This window comes from Mustela putorius, unplaced genomic scaffold (genome assembly GCF_011764305.1).
Source record: "Mustela putorius furo isolate JIRA1106 unplaced genomic scaffold, ASM1176430v1.1 tig00003875_pilon_pilon_pilon, whole genome shotgun sequence".
NCBI lineage: Eukaryota > Metazoa > Chordata > Mammalia > Carnivora > Mustelidae > Mustela > Mustela putorius.
In genome coordinates, this window is record NW_025422026.1 from 6,763,908 (window position 1) to 6,784,628 (window position 20,721).

The 20,721-nt window shown below is 46.7% G+C and overlaps 1 protein-coding gene and 1 long non-coding RNA gene across 3 annotated transcripts in view; both read left to right on the forward strand.

The window, feature by feature from the left end:
- LOC123388109 overlaps window positions 1–20,721 on the forward strand; it is a 110,542-nt gene that overhangs the window by 56,863 nt on the left and 32,958 nt on the right. The gene's annotated exons all lie outside the window — the stretch shown is intronic.
- LOC101691905 lies at window positions 14,186–19,365 on the forward strand. 2 transcript variants are annotated; one of them, XR_001181323.2, is made up of 3 exons: window positions 14,186–14,701; window positions 14,784–14,864; window positions 19,196–19,365. It is a non-coding gene; the product is annotated as an uncharacterized LOC101691905 (long non-coding RNA). The 2 variants fall into 2 exon arrangements; XR_200302.2 differs by having other exon boundaries at window positions 19,115–19,220.

The window sequence follows — 20,721 nt, forward strand, 5'->3', positions numbered from 1 at the left end:
CTAAAATTTTTACAGAATTGGAATCGTAGTGTAAACACTACATTGTAGTAGGTTTTTTCCATAACATATCTTGAACATTTTCCCATATCAATAAAATGATCTGCATAGGGACGCCTGGGTGGCTCAGTGGGTTAAAGCCTCTGCCTTAGGCTCATGTCATGATCCCAGAGTCCTGAGATCGAGCCCCGGCATCCGCCTCTCTGCTCAGCAGGGAGTCTGCTTCCCTTCCTCTCTCTCTCTGCCTGCCTCTCTGCCTACTTCTGATCTCTGTCTCTCAAATAAATAAATAAAATCTTTTTAAAAAATGATCTGCATAATTTTTAATGGCTATTTACCATTTACTCCATTTGATGGAGGTTTCAAAATTCAGAGCTAATAGTCTGTGGCTGGATTGCTGGACTCATACTGCTTCTCCATTAGACACGATGTCATCTTTAATGCTAGATCTTTGCACGTATTTCTGATCATTTTCTTAGGATAAACTCCTAAGTAATTGGAATTTCTTAGGATAGACTCTTAAGAAAGTGGAATTAATAGGTGTGTCAAAGGAAGAGGGCCCCTAAAACCCTGAACCAAGAAGTGGAATCCATTGTTGGGGAAGCAAGGGAAAACTGTACCTTGGGACACAGTCTTCCAGAACAAAGCAAAGGAGTTCAAGGAGCCAGGGAATTGAGGAGTGAGGCTGTTAAGGGATTGGCTGACCTTTCTCAGCGGAGATGCGGTTCCTGGAGTGCGATTATTGCTGATTGGCTGACAGAGGCATAGGACTCTCTCTCTGATTGGCTGGCTTTCAGGAGCATTAGCCATTCATTGATTGGCTGACTCTCAGACGCTTGGATTCTAGGGTGAAGGAGATGAGTGGGACAGGTTTTGAATTCTTCGTGGTGCTTCATTGTTACTTTGGGTGAGGAACAAGTAGTCTTCTTCTAAGTCATAAGAGGAACTTTTTATTCTCAAGTCAAAGGGCCAAATTGCTGACCTATAAATATATTTTCTTACTGTGGTAAAAACCAGCAGACCTCTAGCAGGAGATCTACCCTTTCACAAACTTCCAAGTGTACAACACAGTATTGTTAACATTGTATAGAAGCACAATGTTGTCCAGCAAATCTCTAGAAGTTTTTTATGTCTTGTATGACTGAAACTTCATAGCCACTGAACATCAACTCTTCATTTCCCTGTCTCTAGCTCCGGGAGTGCACCCTTCTAACTTTCTGTGTCTATGAGTTTGGCCAGTTTGAAGAGTTGTAGCTTATGACAGTTTTTTCCTTTTACATGGCTGAATACTATTTCAGTGTATAAATACACCACATTTTGTTTATCCATTCATCTGCCAGCAGACGTTTAGGTTTCTACTGTCTTTTGGCTACTGTCAGTAATGCTGCAGTGAACATTAGAGTGCAAATATCTTTTCAAGATCTTGATCTCTGTTTTTTTGGCTAAATACCCAGAAGTGGGGCCTTATACTGTTTTCCATAGCAGCTGCACGATTTTATGCTCCAGCAATGCAGAAAGACTTCAACTTCTCTTTATCCTCCCTAATGCTTATGATTTTTTGGGGTTTCGTATGTGTGTGTGTTTTCATATGTATATAAAAGTCATGCTAACAGGTATGAAGTAATATCTCATTGTATGTGTGTGTGTTTTAAAAGAGTTATTTATTTGTTTTGAGAGAGAGAGAGAGAGCAGGGGAAGGGACAGAAGGAGAAGGAGAGAGACTCTGAAACAGATTCCTGGTGAGTGGCGAACCTGGCATGGGACCCCATCCCAGAACTCTGAGATCATGATCTGAGCCAAAATCAAGAGTTGGATACTTAATGGACTGAGCCACCCAGATGCCAAATCAATACCAAAAATTGTGATTTTGATTGTATTTCTTGATGATTTGTGATGTCAAGCATCTTTTCATATGCTTGACGGTCATTTGTATGTTTTCTTTGGAGAAGTATCTATGCAAGTCCTTTGCCCAATTTTTAATTGTGTTATTTGGTTTTTGTTATTGAGTTGTAGGAGTTCCTTATGTATTCCTGATATTAATCCATTACCAGATATATGGTTTACAAATACTTTCTCCCATTCAATAGGTCTCCTTTCATTCTGTTGATGACTTCAATGGCATGCCAAGCTCTCTAGTTTGTTGTAGACTCACTTGTCTGTCTCACTTTTGTCCTTTTGCTGTCATGGGCAAGAAATCATCACCAAGATCAATGTCATAATGCTTGTCCTCTATATTTTCTCATAGATCTCGCATTTAAGCCCTTTCATTTTAAATTGATTTTTATATACTCTGTAAGATAAGGATCTGGTTTCTTTCACACATGGATGTCCAGTTTTCCCATTTGTTGAAGAAACCATCTTTTCCCCATTGTGTGTTCTTGGTACCCATGTTGAAGATCAGTTGAAAGTCTATATGTGAGTTATTTCTGGACTCTATTCTGTGCTGCTATTTTATTTGTCTGTCTATGCTAGTACCATGCTGTTTTGATTTCTGTAGCTTTGCAATATGCTTTGAAATCAGGAAGTGTGAAGCTTTAGCTTTGTTCTTCTTTCTCAAGATTGTTTTGGCTATTTGGGTTCCTTTGTGGTTCCACATGAATTTTGGGGTTATTATTTCCATTTCTGTTTTTAAAATGCCATTGAGGGGCGCCTGGGTGGCTCAGTGGGTTAAGCCTCTCCCTTCGGCTCAGACCATGATTTCAGGGTCCTGGGATTGAGCCCTGCATTGGGCTCTCTCCTCAGTGGGGAGCCTGCTTCCCTCTCTCTCTCTACCTGCTTCTCTGCCTGCTTGTGATCTCTGTCAAATAAATAAGTAAAATCTTTTTAATGCCATTGGAGTCTCAGTGGGTTAAGCCTCTGCCTTCGGCTCGGGTCGTGATCCCAGGGTCCTGGGATCGAGCCCCACATCAGGCTCTCTGCTCAGCTGGGAGCCAGTTTCCCCCCTCTCTCTGCCTGCCTCTCTGCCTACTTGTGATCTCTCTCTGTCAAATAAATAAATAAAATATTTTTTAAAATTTTAAAATAAAATAAAGGCCATTGGAATATTGATAGGGATTGCACTGCATCTGTAAGATCCCTTTGGATAGCATGGACATTTTAACAATGTTAAATCTTCCAACCCATCAATGCTGGATGTTTTATCATTTTTTTGTGTCTTTTAAAATTTCTCTCTAGGGGCGCCTGGGTGGCTCAGTGGGTTAAGCCGCTGCCTTCGGCTCAGGTCATGATCTCAGGGTCCTGGGATCGAGTCCCGCATCGGGATCTCTGCTCAGCAGGGAGCCTGCTTCCTTCTCTCTCTCTCTCTGCCTGCCCCTCAGTGTACTTGTAATTTCTCTCTGTCAAATAAATAAATAAAATCTTTAAAAAAAAATTTCTCTCTGTACTGTTTTGTGGTTTTCAGTGCCCAAGTCTTTGGTCTCCTTGGTTAAGTTTATTCTCAAATGTCATTCTTTTGGATGCTATTATAAGTAAGATTGTTTTCTTAAATACTTTTTGGATTGTTTGTTGTTTCTGGCACCATATTCGAAGTAATATATGTACAGACTCAAATATTTCCAGAAAAGACTGATAATGATGGGAAGACTAGAAACCCTGCTCTATGAAGGACAGTTTAAGAAATATGGTGGTGACCCAGTCAGTTAAGTGTCCACCTCTTGGTTTTGGCTCAGGTCATGATCTCAGGATCGTGGGATTGAGCCCCACTTTGGATTCCATGGTCAGAGGGCAGTCTACTTGGGTTCTCTAGAGAGCGAACTCTCTCTCTCTCAATTAAATAAATAAATCTTAAAAAGAAAGAAAGAAAGAAAAGAAACATAGTGGTAACTGGCCTAGAATGGAGAAGACCAGGATGGACTTGAACACAAACTGCAAAACCAGTCGTTGCTGAGAGGTACACTTGGCTTTTTTCTAATGATGGAGCTCTCCAACTTTGGAGTAGAGACATCGTTAAAGTGAGAGGCTTCTGTATTCACTAGGCACTCATCATACAATCTGGTTAGAAGTCTGGAGTTGAGAGAGGTTAGGCCTGTGAGTGAATCCTCGCTGGGCCACTCGGCCTGGGGCAGGTTAGTTAAGCTCTCTGCCTGTGAACTTGTTCCTATAGCAAGTGTAGAATTAACAGTATTTCCCTCATAATAACACAGAAGATCTATGTACAGCATACAAGCCATCATTCTGAAGACCCAGAGTATTCTTTGCTCTTTGGTGATTTCAGTGAATATTACTGGGAATTTCAGTGAGTGTTACTGAGAGCACACAGCATATGCCTCATGCCGGGCCCTCAAGAGGCTCATAGAGAGGCCAAGATATAATCCACGCCCTGGAGGGGATCCCAGAGAGACGAGAGGGAGGGAACTGAACTTGACACTGAGAGGCGCAGTGGGGGGCATTTTCCAGAAAATAAAGAATGGGGCACAAAGATGTATGTAAGCAAATAAATATATTTATGGACGAATAACAGCAACAACAAAAAGATAAAAAAAAAGAAGAAAAGAAAGGAAGGAGGTAAGAAAACCCCCAAAACGCTTTCATTTGTTTGCTAATGCTTTCCTTTTATTCTCTGAATTTTATGCAATAGTGATACAACCATGTGCAGAAATTTTATTCTCAGCCACTGCTGAAGTGGACAGAGAAGAGGAAAGAATGAGGAGGGACAAGGGGACCGTTGACATTTGGATTATATTACATTTAAAAATAGCTTTATTTTTCAGTAGTATAGAGAAACCCATATTTGGTGACATGAGTAGATTTTCAGGACAAATTTAGTGCTACCATCTGCAAATAACTTTTAATCCGTTCGTTGCATCAGTATTTCTGTAGCCAGTAAAGTGGTGCTGATTTATGTCTGCTCTTAAACCATTTACAGAAATGTTGTTTCCACTCACCGAAACAGCAAGCTTGAGAAGTTTTAGATGCACCAAGAGCTATTTTCCGAGGGCGGTTAGAGTCTAAATGTAACTCTCGTGTAAAAATACAGAAATGTTTATTCCAAGTCACAAAATAAAGCCAATTGGTCAAAGACCACATTCAGATGAAGCTTTTCATAGATATTTCAGTAAGTGAAAAATTCACTTCTTTGCTCAGCAGCTGTTGATTGAGTGCAGCTGGTCTGGGAATCGCCCACTCTGGATTCGGGACTTCTCCTCGCCTTCCCCAGAGAGCTTAGGGAGGGTGCATTGTTAGGGAAGAAAGCTGTAGAGAGCATTCTTGCCATGGAGGAGCGCCTTCTTGACCATCAAACTCCTGTGTTCCTGACCCATGGCAGGTGACGCTGACCCATCTCCAGCACGGCTTCAGTTACAACCAGCTGAAAAAGGAACATGTACTTCTTGACTGGTTTCATTCTTCTCCCTGCATTTCTCCCTAGAGGTCTAAGGCAGGCGTGCCGGGCACGCTGCAGGTGTACTAGGACCCAGGTAAACCGTGAGGTCTCTCAGCAGGTGTGTACACTTGCGATGTCACCATACGTTGGTTATTCCAGAGTTCTCTGCCTTTACCTTCTACCTTGATGAAAACATTGGCAATTTTTACCAATCTCAAAAAAGAAAGAAAGAAAGAAAGAAAGAAAGAAAGAAAGAAAGAAAGAAAAGAAAGAAAGAAAGAAAGAAAAAGAGAGAGAGAGAATGGTATCCATTGATATTGATGGGGACTGGTGGCCTCCTGGGAATGATTCCAAACTGTATCCACACTTGGGGGTTCAAACACACAGGCATGGAGCAGAGAAGCCAACAGGCATTTCATTGCAAAGGGATGAATAGTTGAGACCCTGGAAGAAAATCCACCACAGGGAAAGGAAGACCAGCCACGGTGAAACTGACTCAGCAGTGGGCTTGAGTATGGAAGGGGACCAGCATTTCATTAGTCACAGTGTTTGGTTGTGAGTTGGACTCGGGAGTGTCTATGAGGCTTGAAGAGGAAGGGGCGGTGTGTGTCTAGCTCCTGGGGACCTAGAAGGTTCAAACAGAGTATATCACTGGGTGGGGGACAGGTGAGCTCTGGCACCTGGGAGGGGCAGTAGAGAGCCCTGGGCTGTGGTCAGCCGCACATCAGACTGAAGGTGAGTGGCAGGGAGTGGGGTGTGATAACGAAGGATGCTAAGCATGGTGTTGAGCTCCTGGGGCAGGTAGCTAAGGTGTAAGCACTGAGTTTTAATTTGCATTCCCCCATTCCCAGAGAGGTACAGCAACTTCTCAAGTCTGGGAGTCATTCCACCTTCCTCTTTAGAAACCGGAATTTTCTTATCCTTATACTATTCAGCTTGATTTTTTTGTTGATAGTTAAGAATTTTTTAAAATATATTTTGGAGACTAATCCACTGTTAGCTTGATAGAAATAAGTATCTTCTCCGAGCCCCTGGATTGTCTTTCTCTTTTGTCTATAATGTCTTGTCATGCAGGAAGTTTTAGTTTGAAGATGGTTAATTTTATCAGTCTTCCACTTTCTATCTGCATGTCTTTTTAGATCTTATTTAAGGCATTCTTCCAAGCCCTGTAGACATAAGTATTAGCCTATCTTTTCTTGAAATATTTTCAGAAACATGAATTCTTTTGTCATCAGTATTTATTGCCCATCATTACGATTTTTTCATCTGTGGTAATGAGTGTAGCAATGGTTCATTCATGTTTTCTGATCCATGGTGTTACCTTGTATCACTACATCACATTTTTGGGGGGGGGGTCTACTCTATGAACACTTCATTTGCTTTCCATTTTTGATTGTTACAAACAAAACCGCAAAGAGCATTGTTATAGTGTCTTTTGGGGCATATGAAGAAGTTTTTGAGGGCAGAATTGCTAGAGCATAGGTTACACACATCTTAAACTTTACTAAGGGAAAATTGTTTTTTGAATTGGTTGTATCAAGTTACACCTTCTCTGTCAGTGTGGAAGCATTGACCTGACCTTATGACTGTTGCCAACACTTATCTCTTATTACCTTTCTTCTACTTTCTTTAGATTTACTCTGTTTTTCTTCCTCAAATGTCTTGGTACTTCATTGATTGAGTTTTAATCTTTTCTCATATTAGCCTTTATGCTATAAAATGTTGCTTTACTACTTTAGCTGTATGTTGCATGGTTTTTAAATGAAGTTTTAAAACATAATCTCCAACTTACAGAAAAGTTTCAAGTAAAGTACAAAAAATTGGTCCTTTGGACTAAAGTACAAAAAATTGGCATTTAAAAAAAAATAAAGTACAAAAAACTGTCAGAGACCCAGTCGGGTTAGAAGGTCTGTCTGCTTGGCAGGGGTGGGAGGGAGGCAGCAAGCAGTGATGGAGACTGTTTTCAAGGGGGATGGACCAGCTGTGTCAGTATCTTAGGGATCACGAGAGCCAAGTTTCTCACTGTTGGAGAAGAAAGTTGTACCTATGGAGAGGAGACAACTGCATGAACGCTTGATGTCGATTGAATTGGAGGCATTAGTGTGAGGTCTGTGGGTGTCCTTCTCACGCAGTGGACTCTGGCACCTCCCATCAGGGTACCCCGGTAGGCTGGTGGATGCTGTCCTCACCATCTTTGGGTTTCAGCACCCTCACCAGGCTTCTTCGTTACGCAGTTACCCTGGTCTCTCAGCAGAGGCTCTGACTCCCCAGGCCATCCTCCCCAGCGCGTGGACATGCTCCTTACTCCCCTTAGGCGGGGACATCCATTCCAGGTCATCTCTCTGTGGGCACCTGTCAGTTACCTGTCAGTTACCTGTCAGTGACCTGTCCGTTACCTGGCTCTGTCTACCTAACAGCTTAGGTATGGCTCAAGGAGGGGAAGAAAGGAGAAAGGCATCCCCTAAATGTTGATACATAGCAATTTCGATGTCATTCATTTCTAAATAACTCCTAATTTCTAATTTTGGTTTTTCTGTAACCCCTGAGTTACCCAGGAGCGTGTTTTAAATTTTCCAAAAATGTACACTGTTTTATTTGTTTTCTTTTGGTTCTTGATTTCTGTATAATTAATTGCACTACATTTGGAGCATATGGTGTATATGATACTGATTCTAGTTTTTACCGTGATTTGCTTTGTGCCTTTGTAAATAATTAATTTTCATAAATGTGTTATACATTCTTGAAAAGTATTTCTAAGTGCTAGGTACATGTAGAAATGTATGGTTCTATACATATTCATAGATTAAACTTAATTGGATTAATCATTCTGTCCTGTTTAAATTTTTGTCTACTTGGCATATCAGTTACTGAGAGAAATGTAATAAAAATCTACCATTATGATTGAGGGCTTTTACATTTTTCTTTGTAACTCTGCCATTTTTTCTTTTATAAATTTGGATGCTAAACTTACTATATTTTTGAAAATTTTAAAAGGATTTTACTTATTTATTTGACAGACAGACATAGCAAGACAAGGAACACAAGCAGGGGGAGTGGGAGAGGGAGAAGCAGGCTTCCCACGGAGCAGGGACCCTGACCTGGGGCTCCATCCCAGGACCCTAGATCATGGCCTGAGCCAGCCCAGGCCCTAGATCATGACGTGAACTGGAGGCAGACACTTAATGACTGAGCCACCGAGGCACCCCTGTTCTTGCAATTGTTATAGCTTCCTAGTGAATTACTCCTTTTATAATCATGTAGCTATTGATATTCTCAATAATTGTTTTTCCCTTAAAGTCAAGTCGCTGAAAGTTAACCAGAGCAGCTTTGTTGGGGGAGAGATGGGACAGTTGTATTTCTTGGTGTATCCTTTCAGCCCTACTTTTAGCTTTTCTCTTTTTGTGTTGATTGTTTCTCTTGTAAGTATTACATGTAAGATTGTGGATTTATTAATTTCTCCTTCTAATTCTGTTACTTTCTGATTTGTGCATATGGTTTAACCAGATCAGACAATTTTACAGGTTGAGTTTAGACTTTAACCATCTGTAATAATTGGTGGTAGTTTCTATTTTTGCCATCCTACTGTTTGTTTTCTATTTGTCCTATATTTCCTGTGCATCTTTTGCCCCTTTTCTGATTTCCTGTTGTCTTCATCTGGTTTTTAAAAATTTCCCTCTACATCATAAGCACTAAGTGAATGCTGGCTAGTTGTGTTTCATTTGGTCATCCAGAAAACGCTGTGCTATATATCGTTAGGGGTGTATATTTGGAAATCCTGGTTTCTCTTTATTTTAGCATTCCGTTTCTGCATACTCAGAACACTGGCTTCCTCAGGACCTACCAGAGCAGTTACAACTGAAAACATACGACTTTTGTGGCTTTCATTTTTCCCCACTGAATGTATATCATGACAATTTTTCTCATGTCCGTGCCTTGTAATGTCTATGTAATAGTTTATTGCTGGCTATAAATTTGTTTCCAATTGCTTTGGTATTATGAGTAATGCCACAGTGAACATCTTTGTGCACATTTATAATTCCTCCCTTGGGATGAACTTGAAGCTGCGGATCAGAAGGAAGAACGATTTAAAGGTCTTGCCAGGTGCTTCCAAGTTGCTCCTGAAATGTCACACTCCTTTGCGTGGACATTTTCCAGCTGTGTAAGAAAGCCCAGAGAGCATTCCAACAATTCCCTTCTCAAGGTCACATTGACCCTAGTCAGGTCTGGGAGAGAGGCTGGGGAATGGACCCCCAAGTGGGTGTGGCTTGGGTGAGAACCTGAGGGACCTCAGCATGGACTTCCCATGGCAGTGGGACCCGGTCACGCAGGTGTCTCAGGTGTGCAAGCCCCCTCACTCCTGGGGCCGGGAGGGAGGACCCCCTACCTCCGCCGGGGCAGTCCTTTGGGCCCCTTCAGGTGGGGAGGAGGCGCCAGGTGGGCCCCGTTGGACCTGGAACCGTCTCGCGCGGAGAGCAAGCTTGCGCAGAGATCGCGGCCTTGCCTGGGTGGACCGTTTGGCTCCCTCCCACGTCCGGGCGCCTCCTCCCGCAGCGGAGCTCCTCTGCGGGCGAGACGGGGAGCGCCAGCGCCCGGGGCTGAGCCCGCCGCCCGCCGCGCCGCGGTGCCAAGACCCTGCGGCCGCAGGAATCCGCGGGCAGCGGCGGGGCCGGGGCCGGGAGGGGCGCGGGGGACTGGCCGTCCTGCCGCCCGCCCGCTGCACAAAGCCCGCCCTTGTTCGGCGGCCTCGGATGCGTGCCCTGGGCCCAGACCTCCCGGGGTCCCCTGCGTCCCGCGCGCGTGCCCGGCGTCGCGACCGCGCCGGCCGGGGGACGTGCCGCCTGCCGCGGACGCCGGCGGGAGCGGCGCTGTGCCAGGGTTCCTGGGGCCCTGCCCGGGGCTTGGCGCGGCCCTGGACCGCTGGGCCCCGACCCGGCTTGCGTGGGCCCCCAGCCGGTGGGTCACGGGCACCCGCCACCTACGCAGGCGGTGCAGGTGCCCTTGTCACGGTGACGCCCGCGGCGGGCGTGGGTGGGGGTGCGGGTGGGGGTGTGGCAGAGGAGGACCTGGGCGCCAGCTATTTTGACTGAGTATTTCTCTCTGAGTCTTCCTCGGCCAGACTCCTCCGTGGAGGTAGATCTCAACACATCCCTGCCCACCTGCCCTCTCTCCGCCACGTGCTCCTTGGCCCACCTCCCACGGCCCACCACGAGGAGTGGCTGCCCTTTGCCAACGCCTGGCAGAGGGCTGCAAAGCACCTGAGCTACACCTCCCCTGACCCTGCAGGGCGTGGGGGGCGTGGGGGGGCGTGGCTCACACTCCCACAGCTCCTCCGGATGGGCAGCCGTCCCAGCGGCTCGCTGCTCAGACTTAGCCTCCGTGCATCGTGCATCGAGCCCCCGCTGGGTGCCAGGCACTGTTCCAAATGCTGCGAATACATAGAGAACAAAGCGGACCCAGTGTCCGCCCTCAGGGGTCCCGTGGCCTGACTCCAAAGCCTGTTCCTTCACTGTGATTCCATTGACTTCGGCAGATCGCACCCCGCTGGCCCCAGGTCTCCCTACTGACAGATTCAACATGACCCCAGCACGGGACAGACTGCCAGACCTGGGGCGTTCTTTGCTAAGGATCCCCTTATCAGAGACTGGCAAAGAACACTGCAGAGGGAAAAGAAGGGGGAGGGGGGAGGGAAAGAAATCCCAGGGAAGTGAGAAGAAACACGTGTGAAAACTAGGTTCTCGCCCTGGACCACCGTTTAGTAAACCAGGGGCCTCGCTGAAGAGGAGGACAGAGCCGCTATTTCTCACTGAGTCCTGTTATTTTTACTCATCAAATTTGAGCAAGATTTCACGTTCATGTCCAGGGGCAGGACAGAAGAAAGCCATGATCCTCAATGGCAAGGCTGCCTTTGTTTGCTGCCTAGGCTGAGGGTGGGGAGCTGGGGGGTGGGGCTGGTCTGACCTGATCTGAACAGAAGGGTGTTGGTGGCAAGGCCACAGGCTGAACACGCCTCTGTCTACAGACTGTCCATTCTCACCTCATTCCCAGGTACCAGCGCTGTTCTCATCTCTCTCCTGTTCCCAAACGTTCAATAGCTCCCCATGACCACTAAATTAAGTATAAATTTCCCATGGGCCACAGCCGTAGCATGGCTTCCCATCTGTCTTTTGTGCCATTTCTTGTGACATTTCACACTCGCCCCCAGTTCTAGTTGGATAGGACAACCTCTTGCTGCCTGTGCACACCTCTGCCTTTGCACCTGATACTTACGGGAGCTGATGCAGGCTCAGCACTGAACGATATGCTAGGTCCCATACCTCCACATCCCAGTCCTACAAGCAAGGAAGTACTGGTACTTGTCTTGGGACAGATGAAACTGACATTTAGTGTAGTTTCTGGCAGCCCAAGGTCACCAGACAAATGGGAATTCGAACTCAGGCTGTCCAGTCCCCAGAATCTAAGCCCTTGGACTAGTATATAGACCTGTTTTGAGATCATAGTGCTGTGTCCTGTATGGTCTCTGGTAAATGAGCTCATGAAAATGTTAGACATTTAAGGTAAGATACCAAAAACGAGATGACACTGGCTAACTTGTGCCTCTCAGGAGATCCCAGAGTGTCTTCTATTAGATCTTTCTTTCTTCCCTCAACATACGCTCAGACGCCACACCCTCCCACCTGACTCCACTGTACTCTCCCTTCTCTCTCCACCCCCAAAGCCAACTCAACTGGGGCACAATGACCCACAGTACTTGGGCCAGTGACCCATAGTACCTGTCCTTCCCAAGCATGCCAGTCAACTAGGGGAGGTGTGCTGTAGTTGTGTGGGCTGTCTGGAATCCTCACGCTGGTTGGTCAGTACTTCCATTACAATTTAAGATAACTGAGCCCCGTGGTCCCCTGCCGTGGCGGCGAGAACATGGTGGTCCAGGTTCTGAGGCCACAGGAAGGAGCCTCTAACTTTTGGTCTGCAGGGAAGGAGGGGAATGTTGTGGTCTTCTGTGCTCTCCAAGGTCCCTGAAAGCCCAGAGCGTGCCGAGTGGGAAATACAAGAGGGCAGACTGAGCCGTGCGCTGGTGGAAGGTTTTTTGTGACAGGCCTTTCCCCGGGCTTTGCCCACTGCCCGTTAGGCTCAAAGGTCAAGTGAGGCAGTTGAGAAAAAAAAAATCCTCACTGTGAAGTGTCTGAGGCCCTTCTGAGGTGAGAGAATGGCCCCCTTTCAGCAGCCCCGCTTGGAGCCAGGACGGTATTCCCAGAGGGAGCCGGCCGGTGAATGGTCATCTGTCTTTCCAGATGGACCAAGGCCTGGCCCGAAAGGGAGGAGACTCCGATTCTGGTTTCTGTTTGCAAATTCAGGGGCTCGGGAGTATTCAGTAAATAAACACCTATGTATTGAGCTCCTACTGTGTGCACAGCACTGTGAGGGACACAAAGAAGCACTGATTTGCGAAACCACAGATCAGAATTTATCCATGCAAAGGAGCTCGCTCCCCAGGGAGGTGGGGTTACTCACAGGTCGAGGGAGGTTGGCGCTATTTGAGGAACTACTCCCAGCCCCTTCTCCAAACGGTCTTGACTTTTCGCCGTGGAGATGGTTGATGTTTTAAAATTAAAAATAGCTACTAGTCACTTGGAGCTCATTCATCCATTGCCTGTTCTCAGCGGGGCATTGTTCTTGCCGCCTGGGGAGGAGAATATCCTGAAAGTGTTCATGGTTCAAGGTTTGCAAGGGGTGATTAGCAGGTTGGCTGGTCATCCTGCTAAGAGCCCCCACCCCCCACCCCCAGCCCACCTGGACTGGGAATGACCGCAGCTCTCGGAGAGCATTACCTACGCCTGATGTGAGGAGGTGGTCAATGCCAATGCCCAGGGATTAAATGACAATGACAGGCAGCCTGGGGGAGCAGAGAGGAAGGAGCCCTAACCACACAGGGAAGGGATAGACAGCCCTCCAGGGCTTCCCTGGGAAGGATGGTAATTGCCAGGGTTCCTGAACACCCTTTATGCTCTACACAAGGTGCTAAGCAATTTACATGCGTCCATTACCTTGTTTTGTCCTCATAGCCCCTTCCAGGAAGATATGATAGGATTCCCTTGTCCTCGGTTTACATAAGAGGAAATTGAGACACCAAGACTTTTAAGTAACTTTTCTGAGATCCCCTAGCAGGAAAGTAGATTCAAACCCACTTGGTCTGATACCTGAGTCTACCTGTTTGGCTTCCACACTGGGCTGCTTCCAGGGGGAAAGGGAGAGGGCCTGTGGGTAAGCAATAATGCACAACCAAATTTCAATGAGACTAGTCTTTTTTTTTTTTTTTTTGGCACTGAAGACAGTTCTTAAAGATTTGTGAGCCATGACAGGGACCCTGGATGCCACGTGTGGCCTCCCGACGGGGCATGTCTAGAATGCTGGAGGAACACAGGCTTCGGGAGGCAGACCGCCCTGGGTTCGCACCCTGGCTCTCCCACATTTTGCAGAGAGCACTGAGACACCAGCCTCTGGGCTTTGGTTCCCTTGTCCCTAAAGTGAAACTCCTGAGCGAAGAGGGCTGGAAAGGATCATTTATGGAAAGCATTTATCGGAGTAGCTGCTCCCTGAATGCCAATCCTCCTTTCTCTCGCTGAAGTCAAGGACAGCTCTCACGAGCAGGCTGATGGGATTAAAACGCTCCTAGCCTGGCTCCTAGCCATCGTGGACCTGTTAGAAAATGCAGAAGACGAGTGGCCAGGTCAGATGCTTGCTCAGGAGCCAGGGGGACTGGCGCATTCAGGCCTAGAGAAAGGACAGAGGGGGTAAAGGGAGAGGCCCATTAGTTTCATTTTTGCTGCTGTTCTGGAATTTACTGACTCCCTGGGTTCCATAGAATCAGCCTGCTGTCTTCGCTCCAGCATCACTGATGGTGATGCGACACAGCCCTCATGTCGACCCCTTTGCTGGGCAGGACTGGCTCCCAGGCATGGCCTCAGCGAATTCATGGTCTCCGACCAGCATTTCCCCACCATGCGCTGTGCAGAGATGGTAGCCCCACTTTCCTGCGGGTAAACTGAGACCCAGAGTGAGTGCCATGTAACTAAGGAGCGCAGTCGGAACTGGAAACCAAGTGTCCCACACGCACCAGGGAAAAGGGGAAGGCCCATACAGAGTGCATTACTGGGCAGGTGACAGAATGTGCTACTGAAGCTCCGTGTCACTGGGGGCCACCTGGGAAATCATGGGGGACATGCCTCCGACGTCCGTGCCAATCTACCAGTTCCTGTCCCTGCCGGCTGAAGGTTGCCCTTGGCAGAGAGCGAGTGCTGCTCTGGGAGGAATCTTGGAGGCAGACAGGAAGACAGAAGAGGCAGGTGCCAAGGGTGGGCCTTGGCTCTCTGGGCCTCGATTCTTCAGGTGAGAACCTGTCTTGCAGAGCCCCGAGAATCAAATGAGGCGACACGCAGAAAACATTCACGACATCCCTGGTACATTTCAGATCTGGCCATAAGGAGCTGCCAACGCTCAACCAGTCTGGGCCCACAGAAGGGGACATTTCTTCTCGCTCGAACTGAACCATGTGAGTGCCAAGAGATATTAACACTCACTATTATCACGTATAATCTTAGGCTTCATGTTTCACATTCCCAAAGGAAGGCAGCTGGGAACACGAACATTCCCCCAGCCCTAGAATCGGGATCTCTGGTGTTTTTCTCTCCTTCCAGGTACGGGAAGGGCCCACAGCATGGGTGAGTCAGCAAGGGTCCCAGTCAGAAGGACTGACTCAGGGTCCTGCCCCTCCCCTCTCATGACTGGCCGCCTTCATGCCTCGTTCTGGGTGGGGTATGGAATGCTTTGCTCACCAGAGTCCAAACGCCACGTCCTGCCGAGCTCAGGAGGAATTTCACATTCTCTGTACAAACCCAGCCTGTGGCGGGATCTGACCCCTGGCCTCTCCCTGAGGGCGGCTTCCCCACTGTTTGCTGACTCCCCTGAGCTCTGGGAGGGCAGGGGTGGCGGTGGCCCTCACCAGGCTCACGCTGGTCTCCACGGCCCCCTGTCTCACCAGCCCCTGGATGTTGACACATCTGATTCTGGGCAGCTTTCTTGGCCTGGGCAGGGACAAAAGTGGCCTGAGGTCCTCCAAAACCCATCTGAAACCAGCATAAACAAAGTCAGAAGACAAATGACCCATTTTGGGGAGAGGAGGAATGGATATTCACAGTCTAAATCCAGATAGAGCATTGACATATAATCGCTCTTTGAACTGAGGAGGAAAGGAGCAGAAACGTACTAGAAAAATGGGTGAGCGACATGTGCAGACAGTTCACAGAAAAAAGGCAAACAGCTCGAACATAGAAAACTGCATTCGGTCTCACTCTTAGAGAAATGCATATTAACACTTCATCGAATCATCATTCCTCACTTATTAAATTGCTAAAATCCCAAAGTATGATGGTTCACTCTGAGACTGTGCTGTGGGAGCACAAAATGGCAGGGAACTCGACATCCAAGCCAGTGGCGTAGGCGAGTACCCTTTGACAACCACCACACCACCACCACCACCACCACCACCACCACCACTACCCCCCCCCCGCCCCCGCTCTGTCTCACTCCAGGGATCTACCCTGAAGGTACAACTCAGCAAAGGAGAACATGATTATTCATTATGGCATTATTTATAAAATCAAAAGATGGGAAGAACCCAAATGCCCACCAGTAGGGGACCCGTTGAATGAATTGGTGGGTCACATCATGAGCAGTACATAGTGTTACCTTTTGTGTAAGAAAGAAATGGAGATAGTAACTAGGTATTGACACAGCTGCGGCATAAGCTGGGGAAGATAAAGACCATAGGTAGACTTTTAGGAGTTAAGTCCTTTCTTATGATCTTAACTTTTGAACTTAGTAAACGTCTTACAGGTTTGAAAGTAAAATTAAATAGAAGGGAAAAAAGCAAACCCTAAAACCAGATACAAAGAGAATCAGATGAACCTAACTCCATGTTAAACTGATAATATTAATTTTCAAGCGGGAATTACTACTTCAAACAACTTCTAAGTACAATATTCTGACTACAGTGGAATTTATGCTAAGGAGAAAAAGACATGTTAAAAGAAAATTTAGATTGCACTTAGTCATTTTATTGTTAGAGGTAATATTAGTATCGTAATTTTGAAACTATTTTATTTTTGTAGAATAAAGCAAATAAGAAAATATATTAATTTTACTAGGAACCGAGATCTTCAGTATAAGAGAACAGAGACACAAATAAAAAATAAAAGAAATTTAGAAAATAAAACATGCAGGATTAAACTAGCATTAAAAATTATAATACAGGTGCATGGGTTTGAAAAGTTTATTTTCCATCTCTGTTCTCTGAAAAGCACATAAAAGGGCACGGCACCTAGCCGGCTCCGTGAGTAGAGCATGTGATTCTTTGTTGAGCCCAAAGTGGGGCTTGAATTCACGGCATTGAGATCAAGACCTGAGCTGAGGTCCACAGTCAGATGCTTAACCGACTGAGTCATCCGGGTGCCCCAAGCATGTGACTCTTGATCTTGGGGTCATGAGTTCGAGCCCCATGTTGGGGAGAGAGTTCACTTAAAGAAAAAGAAAAAGAAAAGAAAAAAGAAAAAAAAAAGAAAAGCAAATAAAGCAGTTCTATTCCAGTGACAGTGAGTTCATGCCATGCCCAGGTCTTGGATTCTAAACACTATGCAGGAAAACTACAAGAGGAGCCTGGAACATTCTGTGTCAAAAAGCAGGGAGATGCTCAAAGATCACTGTAAGTCATGTCAACAGAACACAGCAACCAAATGGAAAGAGCATCCTCGGAACAGATGTGGCCCAGTTTGAGCCAAATCACAGGGAACAGTAATGGTAATTAATTAATACTAAGAGTCCTTCGGGATGTCCCGCCAAAATTAAATACAGAAGTGAGGGGTAAGGAAAGCTCTCTCTTTTTAAATGAGGAAGGTCTATTTGCACATATAAAAAGAGTGATGGAATTAGGAATATGTTTTACAAACTCCAGTGTAATAATTAATTAAGGCAAAGATCATCGTGAGATGCCAAAATCATCAGGTCAGAGGTCACGATGGCACAGCCCAGGGCCAAAGTAATGCTCCGCACGATTACTGACTTCAAAGAGAAAAATGTGCCCAGAGGTCTCCCTTCAGCTCAGGTCATGATCTCAGGGTCCTGGGATTGAGCCCTGCATCGGGTGCCCTCCTCGGCAGGGAGCCTGCTTCTCCCTCTGCAGCTCGCCCCCTCCCAGTCGCGCCCTCCCTCTCACTCTGTCTCTCTCAGATGGCTAAATACAAATCTTTTACAAAGTCAAAAATTAAAAAGTTAAAAAAAAAGAAATATGAAGCTTGAGGAACAAATGAAATAACTCCATTTGGATGCAATTCGATAATATGGGACCTTCTACAGAGTCTCTTCAAAAAGCCGGCATCGTTGGTCTGTCTGCGTAATTTGGGGGGCCCAACACAAAGGGCAAATGTGTGGGGGGTCTCATGTTCAAAAAGCAAGAAAACAGGGCTGTTAAAGATACTCCTTTCTTTCACAGTTTCTCTCGATTGGTCATGATGTTTTTTAGGCTTGTTTAGTGCTATCTTAAGAAAAGAGAAAGTAGAATTTTACGTTACTGGTATGTAATATATGTAAACTCAACATCGCACAATGCCACTTTTAAACACAAAAGTAAAAACATTTAACTCAGATGTGGAAATAGCAAAATGACACATTTCATGTTTTGTACTGTGTACATGCGTGGGCATTTGATTCTTACCACCACAGTGGCAACGTTGCACAAAACTAACAACTGTGTTTGTGTCATTTCTTGATACACTCTGCCAACCCTCTCTACCATCCACGTATTTATAAATAAGGAGTTAGGGACGCCTGGGCGGCTCAGTCAGTTAGGCGTCTGCCTTCAGCTCAGGTCATGATCCAGGGTCCTGGGATCAAGTCTGGTGTTGGGCTCCTGGCTCAGCGGGAAGTCTCCTCCTCCCTCTGCCCCTCCCCCTGCTCATTTTGCAGTCTTTCTCTCTCTCTCTTTCTCTCTCTGAAATAAATAAATAACCTTTGAAAGAAGGAAAGGAAAGGGAGAGAGGGAGGAAGGAAGGAAGGAAGGAAGGCAGACGTTCTGGAAGGAAAAGATGGCTCATCTTTCCCTTTCCTTGAATGTCCTCTTCTGCGGTGTGTAAGTTATAGGGACACTGTAAGGAATGTAAGGTAGGTAGGGAAGGGTGTGACAGTGTCCGTTGGTCACGTGTGTTTCTTAGACCCTCTCTTGCCTTCTTTCTGCATTTGAAGCCAGTTCTGGTTTGAATAGAACGCCTCTGGTTTGAACAAAGGGGCCGCACTTGCTCTGCTGTAGATGTAACATCCATCGTGGGTCCACCAGAACTGTGTGCTCACGGGACTCTGGGGCAAGATCCACGGATAGGTGGCCCGGAATGGCAGCTCACACACATACTGTGCGTTTCTCCTTCGCTCGTGCACGTAATCTGTGGTCTGCTCATCAGACTTCACTTACGAGTTAAAGATGAAATTTCAGGAGAAATGAAGAACTTCAGAAAAGCAGTCGCAGGACATCAAACCAAGCTCTGGGTCCTCGTGAGCACCCAGGGCCCTGGGCAAATGCACAGATCACACATGCGTGGTCACGGTGTGTGTGGGGGGGGGGCAGAGAGCTCTAACTCAGACATTGGCAACCTATAGATCATAGGATAAATCTAGCTCATTGCTTTTTTGGGTTTTGTTTGTTTGTTAGTTTGTTTTGTACAGCTGTGAGCTAGGAACGTCTTTTGTGTTTTTCAGTGGCTGTTCATCTAAGTACCAACCTTGATTTTTCTTCTTGGTTTGCAAAATGTGAAATATTTACTATCTGGCCCTTTCCAGAAACCTCCAGACCCTTGCTCTAGATTAAAAGAAACTAAAGAAGAAGGAAAACAGTGTAAAGAGCAAAACAACTCAAGGCAACGGGGAGCTTTAATGTGATCCTTGTTTGGGAGAGAAGACAGACAGAAAAAGACATTCTTGGAACAATGGAGGAAAATCTGAATATATATTTGGAAATTGTATACATGGTCCTTGTATGTTCCTTCAACTTTTCTGTACCTTTGAATTTTCTCATAAGAAGAAGTTGGGGAAAATACCCAGCCCTGCCTGATGGGTTTCCCTGCCTATTGGGGATTCGAAATTACTGCAACATGGGTTAAGTTTGAAACACACCACAAGTGATGTTAGAATGCAGAGACACGTTTTGGGCCCAAGCCTAGCACAGGGAGTGTCCTTACTCCTTTTGGTGGTTCCCAGAGAGTCAGGGTTTAATGTTTAACAATTGGATCTCCAGGAACAGAAAAGCCAACTCACAGCGTTTCCAGTCTCTGTGGTATAAATGCTCTCACCACAGCTGATACCAAACTCCCGTTATGTCACTGAACTTGAAGTTGAAAGGACCCTGGCCCAATCAGCTCTCACAAGCCTGTTGTGAGAGGCTCTCACAAGCCCAGAGCGTCGGATCTGACAAAAGGCATCCTGATTCCTCGGGGGTCACTGAATTGGAGTTAAGGTATTGGGGGAGGAATGGTTGGAATCTGGACCCTGGGAAAGACACAGCAAATCAGCTAAGACTTAGGGTTAGAAGATCCTCCTGCCAGAGCCAGCGCCTTCCCTGCCAGGATCCTGGCGCTCATCCCTGGGCTCCCGAGGGTTCAGCAGCTCCCAGAGCCGAATGCTACACCTCCCAGCAGACGACTCACCATTTCCAGATCACGCACAGCACACCTTCTTCCCCGACAGCCCAGGCTTCCTGGGCTCTCCGTTCACCACACAGAATCTGAACTCTTCTGTCTGGGTTTCCTCTCCTCGTGGTGCTCCATTCCCCAGGCCAGCCAGCCTGCACCCCCTCCCCCTCCCAGGGGGCTCTCTTCCCCACCCCACAGGCACAGCCTACTTCTTCTCTCCCCACAGATTCTCCCTCACAGGCCCCTGGCTTGGGATGTCCTGCTCTGTCTTCTCTAGCTAAATTCCAGGAGTCCGGAGTGCGGGTTCAATGCCCACGCACTCCAGGAAGCCCTCCTTGACTGCTCTGGCTCCGACTTCTTGATTTACCGCCTCCACTAATCATCACCTCCAGCCCACCCCTACCTTTATCTTCACTGGTTTCATCTCCCACATCACCTCTACCAACCTGGGTCCCCTGCGTCCACTGCCCCTTCCACTATCACCTGCTCCATCAATGCTCCTTCACCTCCGGTACCACTTCTTCCATAATCCCCCTCACCTCCAGCTGTACCTCCGTGTCGCCATCGTGACCACTGCTACCTGTCACCACTGCCTTTCTCTCCTCTACGCTTAGCTCCTCCTTCTCCTCCGGACTATCAGATCTTTTCTCAAGGCTCTCCCTGCCCCTCCCCCTGACC